Source organism: Phoca vitulina, unplaced genomic scaffold (assembly GCF_004348235.1).
Source record: "Phoca vitulina isolate PV1807 unplaced genomic scaffold, GSC_HSeal_1.0 scaffold7, whole genome shotgun sequence".
Taxonomy (NCBI): domain Eukaryota; kingdom Metazoa; phylum Chordata; class Mammalia; order Carnivora; family Phocidae; genus Phoca; species Phoca vitulina.
In genome coordinates this window covers 5,123,980-5,136,921 of record NW_022589710.1, presented here as the reverse complement: position 1 = coordinate 5,136,921, position 12,942 = coordinate 5,123,980, and the positions used below count along the sequence as shown (strand labels likewise).

The 12,942-nt window shown below is 37.1% G+C and overlaps 1 pseudogene; it reads right to left on the bottom strand.

Annotated features, from left to right (window-relative positions):
- Nucleotides 1–356: 356 nt before the first annotated feature.
- LOC116633451 lies at nt 357–452 on the bottom strand (annotated as a pseudogene).
- Between the last annotated feature and the right edge of the window lie 12,490 nt (nt 453–12,942).

The window sequence follows — 12,942 nt, the reverse complement described above, 5'->3', positions numbered from 1 at the left end:
CTGTATGGCTTATCTTGCCCAAAGTTCCATAGCCAACATTAGGGAGTCAGCATCCCACTCTCACACTGTGATTAAAGGTTTCTTAGCATTATTAAAAGCCTGTCCAACTAGTTCATGGTGGAAAGTAGAAAGTTGTGCTGATTAATGTATGTGCTTAACAAGTGTTTGAGCAAAATAAAAGGTAGGGATCTTTTAACCAGTGCTTTATCTTTAATAGCATATCATCACTAACATAAAGGAAATACATTTTACATATTCACAAGAAGGCATTAAATTTGTATTTTAAGTTGTCAATAAAATCAAAGAGTTTTGTGATAATTCAGTATTTTCTATTTGGTGGTCCTTTTCTTATTTAAAACAATGTTTTTGTTTTTGTTTTCTGGATATTCTACATTTTCAGAGAAACTTCTCTAGTAACAAACTATAGAAATGAACCCTAAAAGTATAGCCTCTGTTGTTTTTAATCTAAACTTTTGTAACCCCTAATAGGAGCACCTAACCCATTAAATGTGAGCACACCATTTATGCTCTAGCATAACCTAAAGACACTAAGCAGTGACTCAGGAGATATGTACCTGTATCCATTTCCTTTCAAAAAGGAAAAAGTTGGGGCACCTGGGTGGCTCAGCCTGTTAAGCATTCAACTCTTGATTTAGGCTCAGGTCATGATCTCAGGGTCCTGGGATCAAGCTCCTTGCTCAACGGGCAGTCTGTTTGAGGATTCTCTCTCCCTCTCCCTCTGCCCCTCCCCGCCCCACTCACACTCGTTCACTCTCTAAAATAAATAAATAGGGGCACCTGGGTGGCTCGGTGGGTTAAGTGTCTGCCTTTGGCTCAGGTCATAATCTCAGGGTCCTAGGATCAAGCCCCACGTCAGGCTCCCTGCTTAGCGGGGAGTCTGCTTCTCCCTCTCCCTCTCCTTCTCCCCCTCTTCCCTGCTCATACTCTCTAATAAATAAATAAAATCTTAAAAAAATAAATAAATCTTTAAAAATAAAAAATAAAAAGGAAAAAGTTACCTCTTAAAATTTATTTTTATTTTGAGAGATGTAAAAATGTTACCTGGACTCTAAGGAGCAAGAGTTTTCAATGAGGAGTCAGAAAAACAGTTCCAGCCGGTCTCCTCACCAGACTGTGTGGCTTTGGCCAAATCTCTCTAATGACTACATTCATTCATCTGTAAATTTTTATCTCATTCAAAGAAAATTATCAGGACCCATTTTCTGCTATCTCGGGTCTGTAAGTCTATTTTGTATGGGGAAAGACTGGGTAGTCTGAAGCCATGTATTTATAATTCTATCCAAAATAATTACCCAAGCTAAAACACCTCTATTGAAATTTTATTTTTGACAGAGAACTGATGGCTATCAGGGAGGGGGAGGGGGGGTATAAGCAAAATGGGTTAAGGGGAGTCGGAGATACAGGCTGCCAGTAATGGAATAAGTCACAAGAATAAAAGGCATATGTAGGAAATATAGTCAATGATATTGTAATAGCATGGTGACAGATGGCAGCTACATTTGTGGTGAGCATAACATACAAAGAAGTTGAATCAGTGTGTTGTACACCTGAAATTAATGTGGCATTGTGTATCAACTAAAAAAAAATTTAATTCTATTTTGGGTGTATTTGCAAATGGTATGAGAATAAATGTCAATTGTATTAAATTTTGTGCTTGTGTTGTAAATGGATCCAGTTGGCAAATGCACGTTAATAATTATAATCTAAAAACCCAGTTGCCTATCAAATATGCTAATGATTAATTGAATTTGTGTATCTGGAAAGTTTAAGATTCACGAACTTAAGTTCATATTAAATTAAAGAGAACTTCTTATATATAACCTTGGGCACTATGAGTGTACCGACTATATACTTTTTGTTCAACCAAAAATCCCATTATCTTTCTCTTCATTGATTTAAACTGACGGTTTGTGTGGTGAATGCTAATTTTTTTCTTCTATGTTCTTTTTTTTTTTTTTTTTTTTTTAAAGATTTTATTTATTTATTTAACAGAGAGAGAGATAGCGAGAGCAGGAACACAAGCAGGGGGAGTGGAAGAGGGAGAAGCAGGCTTCCTGCCGAGCAGGGAGCCCGATGTGGGACTCGATCCCAGGACCCTGGGATCATGACCTGAGCCGAAGGCAGACGCTTAACGACTGAGCCACCCAGGCGCCCATCTTCTATGTTCTTTATACATACATCTTATTATAGATATTTCTCAAAGCAGATTATTTTATATTTATTTCTTTTTATAAGGTGGGAGTTGCTCTGTAGAACAGCCATTCTTGTCATTGAACAAATGTATACCTGTGAATCCAGTCTGGAGTGAAAGGGAGGAAAAGCACAAAAGGGAGAGAATATAAAGTATATCTGTGTGGAGCAGGAGACAATCAATTAGATTCATTATCTGCTCTACATTCCAGTCACTTCTTTAAAAGAAAAGAAGTACATAATACCATGGCAACAGTTAGACCTGCAGTCCGTTACGGTATATAATCATTAAGAGGTCTTCAGCCTTCCCTGAAAATAGATATGAAAAAAATTCTGGTGGTGGCAAAACTCCCTATATTTATGCTGATTAAATGACAAGTTTGTAATTTACAGGTGTCTTATTGCCATGGGAATGCAATCATACAATTCCATTTTAGAATTCAAGGGCTTTTGAAACATGCTGCATGATTGTTAGCTGGGCTGCAAGCTAAGATTAAATTGAAGGGGTGGCATGTAGATTTTAGAACATGGTGTTGACATTTACTGGCCAATCACATTTTGCAACACTCCTGCATGACAGCAGATGTTGACCTTTCAAGCTTTCCCTATCTGCTTTCACACATTACCTGCAGAAATTAACATAACTCCGCTTCCTGCTCTATGCTGCTATTAATGTCATCTGGGAATTGAGATTCATGAATTCAGTTATTACCCAGGCTTGAGACCCGTTTTATACTCTAAGCACAGAACTAACAGCTCCTGGGAGCTGGTATTTTTGGATGTTGCTTCAACTACCTTTGTGGTTGACGGATAGCTGGAAGCTATGGTGTAAAAATTGTCATAGGGAACAAGAGGAGAAACAGGCAGAGGAGGACAGTTTCAAGGAGAATGCTAAGGGTCAAATAATTGTGAATACATGGGATAGGAGAGCTCAAAACACAAAAAGGGTACATTTTAAGTAAGTCAAATAATGGCGTGAGTTTCACTGCTCTTGTTCACTGAACCATGAAAATGATACCCCTTAGAGTCTGTGTGCACTGAGCTTTAGGGTTTACTTCACAACGCCCGGGGCCTCTATTATCGATGATTTAGGAGAGAAATAATCTAACGTAAAGATGTCATAGATAGCGCTTAGGAGTTCTGTGCATAATGGTGAGCCACATTCTCTAGTACTTCCTTCTGAATAAAAATCCTACCATTCTCTGTTATCTTGTCAGATATTTTTTGTTCCGTTTTTCCTAAACATAGAAGTGCTGCTTCTAAAATATTTGGAGGGAAATTGCCAATGGGGGAATGAAATTCTGAGCTATATTATTTTCTGGGACAGGAATTAGCACCTCTTCTAAGTCCTGGTAATACAGATATCATTACAATGAAATATCTCTAGAAATAGGTGGACAAAGTTATGACACTGTTTATCAAAATTTGCAGACTGTAAAGGAGGATTCTGAGTTTTGCTTAACCTTTTCTCCAGGTTAGCTGTATGGATTTAGTAAATTTCCTGTCGTCTATCTTTTAAAGTCCTTGGAGAGCATCTATGAAATATCTTAGTCACGGTTCTGTGAATCTAGTCTTTTGAGATACAAGCAGATGCATTTATCTCAAATAGGAATTGATTAACAGAGCTCAAGATGTCACCAATGAGATATGCATATACAGGCTACTTCAATGGCATTGCTCTGATTTACCCTCCAGCAAACATTCTGTGCTGATTTGCATGTTTCAGCCATGGTGAATTTTCCAGCAGTTTCTCTAAAATGAGCACCTCTTATCTCATATATGAAATACACAAGCATCATGATTTAAAGGACCAAAACCCACCCTTTAAAAATCTCTCCAACCCAATTCCGCTGTGCTTGAGGTTCTATGTTTTGAAATTACTTTATATGTATGAATTAATATTTTCTCAAAATTGTTTAATGCAAAAGAAATGCTCCTGGGATGAGTGATAACAGTGTTACTAGTATTTTCCTATAAAAAACTTGGCCTGGTTTCTTTCTTGTTTGAGAGCAAAGACCAGCTAACATACATATATCCAAATGGCAGATGGACATTTCCAACGGAATATACCATAAGCACTTCAATAAAGAAGTCCAAGCCTGAACTGATCATCTTCACCACCCCTCCTCAACAATTGAATTTACTTTTCTTCCTCAACTGGAGAATGTAAGGTGAACTCTCATCTTTGTTATACACTATACCATTTGGATTTTATCCTGAGATAAAGCACAGAACTAACAGCTCCTGGGAGCTGGTATTTTTGGATGTTGCTTCAACTACCTTTGTGGTTGAGGGAGTTGAGAAGGACTGTAAACAGTAGAGTAACATGATAAAACTAGCACTGAAAAATCATTCTGAATTATAGGGTGAAGCACTGGGTGGAGATGGACTGAGCATGGGAAGGACACACATAGGGGAGAAACATTTGGGATGTTATTGTAGTAATCCAAAGGTGGTGATTTCCTTAAACAATACAGTAGAGTGGAGATCATGAGAGGCATCCAGGCTTGAGACTTATTAAGGAAATCTGAGTGGATTTGATAATATATATATAAAGGGTGGCATAGGTGAGGGAAGAGTTAGGGAGGACTTCCTAGATTTTGTTTCTAAAATACAGTAGCTGTTGGTATTTCTCATTAAGGAAGGAGACACATAGCAAAAAAGACTTGGGGAAATATGTTGACTTCATTTTTAGACATGTAAGTTTGAAATCTTATAAGCTAACCAGCTGGACCTATTTCTTTAAGCTCTTCTAGCCACATATGTATTTTTCACAAAACACCACATAAAATGGAATCTCCAGCATTCTTTTTTGTTCATGGTCCAAATTGGCACTTGCTTATCCAGAGCCTTCTAGAAGAGCCAGTGTGGCAAAAAAGAAAGCCTTGGTTTATGAAATGCAAAGTAGCTGGGCCCAAGTCCCTGCTCTGCCTTTTGCTTGTTGTGTGATCTTGGATGAAACACTTTGCATTTAAATTTCTTTATCTTTAAAATGGAGCTGTTAAAACCCATACTGGCATATATTAAAACACTAAAACATGGTAGCTTGTATTTTTTAGTACTTTTTATTTTACTCATGATTTTTGCTTTTTGTTTTGTTTGGCTTTTATCCCGATCTCACCATGAACTTTTGCAGGCAGGACCATCTTCCTGGATAAGAGCGCCCTCTATTTTTTTGCTTAACTATCCTCAACCCACAAAACAACCCATTAGCAGGATTGGGAGGGAACTTAATCTGTGCAACCAGAGATCAAAGCAAGTACACCAGATATGATAAATGTAGACTCTTAGCCCATTATAATTTGGCTGCTTATTGAAACTATCCAAATGAGAAATTATGCTTCTGTATGCAAGTTTAAATTGTATTACTGAGATTATTGTTTTTTCCTATTTTCCACTAAATAGTACTGAGAAAAAGAGAAATAATTTTCTAAGAGGAATATGGAGATATTCTTATAATTTATGGATATTGACCAATTGTTGATTATATACAACATTAGGAGATGAATTATCATCACATTAATTTGCCTTTAGAAGCTCCTAAAATATTTCTTCTAATGAAAATGAGTCCCTTTATACTGTCCTAGACCTCTTAATCAGGATTGTCCTACAAGAGGACCTGATTTTGGAAGGCAGTAACGGCAGGTCTATGCTATGGCAGGGCTTTATATAGGTCAGCATTTCCTAGGACAAGAAATGACTGGGTTTGAGTGATCCATGTCCATTAATTAATTAAGTGTAATTAATTAAGGAACATTTATGAATAAATGCCCAAAGTAAGAAATTACATAAAAATGAAGTTACTTGGGCTAAATTTTCAAAGGTGATTTAATTTTGGGGAGTGGCTTTTTCATATAAATGTTGGGGAGTGACTTTCCCATATAAATGTTGAAACATGTTAAAAATAAACTGTTTTAATAAATATTTATTCAGTGTTTATTATACGTCAGGTGGTAGAGGAAGAAAAATTCCTTCCTTTCTTCCCACATTTGTTCATTCTTCAATAGAAGACACATATTTCATACTTCCATTCTCTTTCCCATGCTTTTAACATACTTTCTACCCTCTTACTACATTCATACAAATCCTGACTCCAAGATTAGCCATGTTTTACCAGATAGGGTAATTGCTTTGCCTTAGATAGCAAACCTATCTTCAGTCTTTCTCTTGTGCTTTGGATCACTTGCTCACTTGCAGAGGATCCGACTATACCCTATCCTGTTCTAGCTGTTCTCTGGCATTCACCCACAACAGAGTGAAGAGCTGATGCCAGAATTTAATGCAGACTTACCTATCTTAATTGTTAAATGAAGGGGAAAGAAAGAGCACAGTTTAAAACAGCAATCTCCATTCCAAGGTTATGGAAGTTCTGCATTAGGATGGATTGAGTACTTCCTTACACTTAATAAAGTGGTATCTTGTTTCCATTTGATTATTGTTCTTTAAAAACAGCTTTCTCAGTAGGGAATTTCTAAAATAGAAGGGTTGAGTGATAAGATCATGAAAATCTCTCCTGAAACTTGTTTTGTACCATGTTTAACAAGAGCTAGATGGACACATCCAAGTCTAGTAAGAACACAGCAGCAATTTATTCCCAATTTTCCTACATTTTTGCCTGAAAATCATATGGAACAAAAAAAAAAAAAAGGAGAAAAAATTACACACTACTTCTTCAATGAGACTAGCTCATGGAACAGACCCACACTCTAAATTTAAGTGTGATCAAAAACAATTGAGACCAGCACAACTGATGTGGGCAGTCAAAATTGTGTGGCAGTATGCTAGGAACATCAGGATATGTGTAGGGGTCTAAGATTCATAGCAAATACATTCTCCTGGAAAGTATATAATTTCAGAGTCTGAAGTGTTAATGAGACAGATTGAATCTAACAGAGTTCATTCCTTAGAGAAGTAAAAGCAGAGAAAGTACCGGTAGAAAGAATCTGGGGTCCAAGATTTGACTCATGGGAAAGGAAGAAATGCCTCTGAAAGTAAAGGGAACATTTGAAAGAAACAGAGGCTACCAGGGTTTGAGGTAAGTTAAGAATAGAAGATCTCCCAATCTGTATCAGATCCTGAGTGAGAGATAAAGGTTATATCGTCAAACAGAACAGCCATTTTATAAATAAGAATGTGTCCTTACAGGGCCCTCTTGGCACAGTGGGCAATGCGTCAGTCTCATAATCAGAATCATGTGCCATTATAGCAAAAGAAGAGAGAGGTCTTGAACAGAAAAATCTGATAAAGTCTGTGGCCCCTCCATTCTTCCAATGACATTACATTAATATATGTCCCAAGGAAATTAAACTAACTCAAATAAAAATAACAAAAAGTATAAATATGGTATCCCTAAAAAAAGGTATAAGAAAAATGGGAATACTAGCATACAGACAACAATGAATAAGCAAAACTCACTAGAAGACTATTTCATTTGAAATACTTACACAAAGTATAGGCTGATTATTCCAACAGGACTTAAAAAAAAAAAAATCTTAGTGAAATCATTACCAAGTAAGTCTTCAAAACAGAAATACAAGCACTCAGGAAAGATATGGCTAGATAGCAGAAGGAAAAGAAATGTTAAAATTTAGGGAAACAGCTGAAAAAATAGACAGGCAAAACTGTTCCAGAAATTCTAAATTAAAAGGGGCAAGATGGAGAATACAGTGCTGAAAAGCAAAGGAAAAAATTGTGAAAATTGAGAAAAATTAACAAAATGAAACAAAAGAAAGGACATGAAAGATTAATGATTAGGAAAAATATGAAATTCAGATTACAAAGATTAATTTACATGTAAGTGGAATTCACAGAGAAGAAAACTAAAAGAAATGAATGTAATATAAGCATTTTTCTTAAAAATAATGAGTCTATATATTAAAAGGGCACAAGACATTAACCAAGCTGAAGCATATTCTAGTAAATTTATTAGGTTTGTAAAAAGCAATAATCCTTTGGGCAGCTGGAAAAAAATAAAATTCACTTGTAGATGAATGAAAATCCTCCTGACATCAGTTTTCTTTATAGCAACATTCAGTATGATAGGACAGTGGAGTACCACCCACAAGTTACTAAAGAAAGAAAAGTGAGACAAAGATTTCATAACTAGCCAAGTTCTCCTTCAATTACACAAGCTATGGACATTTTTTAATCTGCCAAAAAATGGGAAAGTGTGACAAAATGTGTTGTAAATATTATACACTTTGACAATAGGGTAATTATACTATTATTAAATGAGGAAAGGATAAGCGATATTGAAAGTTTGCCTCACTTCAACTAACACCTATAATATAGACATCTACAATATAAATATATCTGCATATAATCTACATATAATTATATTTAAGGTATCATTTAGAGCAGAAAAATAAGTGGTAAAATTTTAAAAGTATATAAGAGTAAACACCAAGAACATTAATTGTATTAACTAAAATTACATGATTAAGGAGAGGAGAGAGGATATAAGAAAATTCAAACTAATTTTTTTTAAAGATTTTATTTATTTATTTGAGAGAGAGAGAGAGCAGGAGCAGGGGCAAAGGGAAAGGGAGAAGAAAGCTCCCCACCAAGCAGGGAGTCCGATGCGGGGATTGATCCCAGGACACTGGGATCATGACCTGAGCAGAAAGCAGATGCTTAACTGACTGAGCCACCCAGGCGCCCCTGAAAATTCAAACTAAGTTTTATGTTGTGTATATGTGTATATATCAAAAAAATCCCTGATAGAACTAAATTGAAACATCTGTTACATAAATGGGCTTAACTTGTACATTAAAATAAAATATATAAAACTAAATTAAAAACCCAAACTCATATCTATGCTAAATAAGGTAATTGACTAAAATAACATAATTTATAAATGTTAAAAATAAAACGAGAAAATATATACCAGGCAAATGCAAATAAAAACTGGAGCACAGGGAAGATGGTGGAGTAGGATCCTAAGCTCCCATGGACACATCAACGTTACAGCAAATAAGTTTGTAAATGACCTGAAGACTGGCAGAAAGGACCTCCCACAGCTAATTGTGGAAAATAGGCCACATCAAAAAGGGTAGAAAGGGCATAGATGCGTTCGAGCACCAAACCCCTCACAAGACTAACCCCAAATGGGAGGGACACCATAAACACAGAGAAGCAAGAGGATCAGACCCCACCCTGGGCACCCCTGGTACTAGAGACCCACACTGGGAAGGCGAGTCCCTGGAACATGAGGCTTTGAAACCCAGCAGGACTTAACTGTGGGAGAGCAACAGGGTGATAAGAAACTGAGTCCTCATCATTAAAGAGCCAGCACACTAAGTCACAACTCCTGAGACACGGCACAGAAGCAGCAGTTTAGAAAGTGCCTGGGGTTTATGTGAAGGAGATTTATTGACTAATCCTAGAACATGTGCTGGAGGGGCAGAGAGATTCAGGAGATTTGTCCGGGGACAAAAGTGCTGGTGGGCTGTTTCTTTTCCCCTGCCCGGCTGAGATAGTTGGATGCTTACAGGAGCCAGTGCTAACACTCTCCATCTACCTTGTTAGCACTGCATGACCCACCCCCTCCTGCCAATTCACCTCATCCAACCCACTTCTCTGAGCAGGTATACCTGCAAAATGGCTCCTGCCCCTCCATACAATGCAGGCAGCCCTGGTCAGGACTGGCACCACTCCAAAATGACTCCAGCTTTGGGGGGGAAAGGGAGAGGGGAAAGGGAAATGACCCCACACATCAGCATGCCTGCAGTTGCAGCAGCCTGGCCGCTTAGGCAGCTTCACAGGCAACAAGATTTGCCCTGTGGTATGACGGCAGCTGTGGCAGAGAGCTAATTGCAGACACCAAGGCCAACCAGCAGCCTGCCCACAAATGAGTCTATTGCAGCCTCAGAAGAGTCTCTTAACAGTGCAGTGACCAAACCCTGCCCAGTGTGCCCACAGCAGGCAAAGCAGGTCAACTGCAGCCAGCCAGACTGAAGGCAGTGGGGGTGTGCAACCTACACAGGGGACAGCCTAGAGCACCTGACTCTTGAGGTCAGTGTCAATTGTGCTACAGGGCACAACAGCACATCTTCTAAACAAGGCCACTGCTTTCAAGATCAGGAGATGCAGCCGACCTACCTCATACATACCTCATACATAAAAATGAAACAAAGCACATATTGCATGGAGCACTGGGTGTTATACACAAACAATGAATCATGGAACACTACATCAAACCTAATGATATACTGTATGGTGACTAACATAACATAATAAAAAAAAATGAAACAAAGAGGAAAAATGAGGAGACCGAAATGATGTCCCAAATGAAAGAGAAACAACAACACAAATCACAGTAGGAGAGCTAAAGCAATATGTCTGATGAAGAATTCAAAGTAACAGTCATAAAGATACTCACTATACTTGAGAAAAGAGTGGATGATCTCATTCATAGCTTCAACAAAGGTAGAAAATAAAAAAAAGGGCCAGCCAGAGCTGAAGAATTCAGTAACTGAGATAAAAATACATTAAAGAGAACCAACAACAGATTAGAGGATGCAGAAGAATGGATCAATGAGCTGGAAGACAGGGTCATGGGAAACAAGTAGGTTTAGAGAGAACATACCCCCTCATAATAAAAGCGATAAAAGACATTTCCACAGCTACCATCATAATCAATGGTGAAAAACTGAAAGTTTTTCTGCTAAGAACAAGAATAGGACCAAGATGTCCACTCTCACCATTTTTATTCAATACAGTACTGGAAGTCCTGCCTGCACCATGCAGATAAAAAATAAAAGGCATCCAAATTGGTAAGGAATAAGTAAAACTGTCACTATTTCCAAATGATATGATACTCTATATAGAAAACTCTAAAGGCTCCATCAAAAAAACCATTAGAACTGATTAAAAAATCCAGTAAAATTGCAGGATACAAAATTAATATACAGAAATATGTTGCATTTCTATACACTAATTGTGAAGTAGCAGAAATTAAGAAAACAATTCTATTTATGATTACACCAAGAAGAATAAAATACCTAGAAATGAACTTAACCAAAGGGATAAAAGACCTATACTCTGAAAACTGTAAGACATTGATAGAAGAGACTGAACAGGACACAAGTAAATGGAAAGATACACCATGCTCATGGATTGGAAGAATACTGTTAAAAATGTCCGCACTACCCAAAGCAATCTACAGATTCAATGTAACCCCTATCAAAATATCAACAGCATTTTTCACAGAACTGGAACAAATAATCCTAATATTTGTATGGAACTGCAATAGACCCCAAACAGCCAAAGGAATCTTGAGAAAGAATAAAGCTGGAGGTATCATAATCCCAGATTTCAAGATATACTACAAAGCTGTAATAACCAAAACAGTATTGTACCAGCACAAAATTGAGCATAGATCAATATAACAGAATAGAGAGCTCAGAAATAAACCCACACCTATGTGGTCAATTAATCTACAACAAAGGAAGCAAAAATATACAATGGGGAAAAGATAGTCTAGCCTATCCAATAAATGTTGTTGGGAAAACTGGACAGTCCCATGCAAAAGACTGAAACTGGACCACTTTCTTATACCATATGCAAAAATAAACTCAAAATGGATCCAACACCTAAATGTAAGACCTGAAACCATAAAATTCCTAGAAGAAAACATAGGCAGTAATCTCTTTGACATCAGCTTCTTTAGCAACATTTTCTAGATATGCCTCCTCAAGCAAAGGAAACAAAAATAAACTATCGGGGCTACACTAAAATAAAAACTTTTACATGGCAAACAACCTACTGATTGGGAAAAGATATTTGCAAATGATATATACAGTAAGGGATTAATATCCAAAATGTATAAAGAACTTATACAACTGAATGCCAAAATCAACAAACACTCCCGTAGAAGAGTGGTCAGAGGACTTGAATAGACATTTTTCCAAAGAAGACATACAGACACATGGCCAACAGACACATGAAAACATGTTCAGCATAACTAATCATCAGGGAAAATGCAAATTAAAGATATCACTTCACATCAATCAGAATGGCTTACATCAAAAAGACAAGAAATACCAAGTGTTAGTGAAAATGTGGAGAAAAGGAAACACTCATGCACTGTTGCTGGGAATGTAGATTGGTGCAACTATTGTGGACAAAGTATGGACATTCCTCAAAAAATTAAAAATAGAATTACCATATCATTCAATAATTGAACTACTGGGTATTTATCCAAAGAAAACAAAAACACTAATTTGAAAAGACATATGCACCCCTATGTTTATTGTAGCATTATTTATAATAGCCAAGATATGGAAGCAACCTAAATGTTCATCATAGAAGAATGGATAAAGAAAATGTGTATACACACACACACACACACACACACACACACACACACACACACACAGTGGAATATTACTAAGTCATACAAAAGGATGAGACCTTGTCATTTGCAACAAGATGGATGGATCCAGAGAGCATAATGCTAAGTAAAATAAGTCAGAGAAAGGCAAATACCACATGATTTTAGTTATATATAGAATCTGAAAAACAAACAAAAAGCAGAACCAGACCTAGAAGTATAAGAACAAACTGAGGGTTGCCAGAAGGAAGGGGAGTGGGGGTTGGGCAAAATGGGTGGAGAAATGAAACATACAGGCTTCCAGTTATGGAATGATTAAGTCATGGGAATAATAGGTATAGCACTGGAGTATAAGCAATGTTACTGAAATAGTGCTGTAGGGTGACAGATGGTAGCTA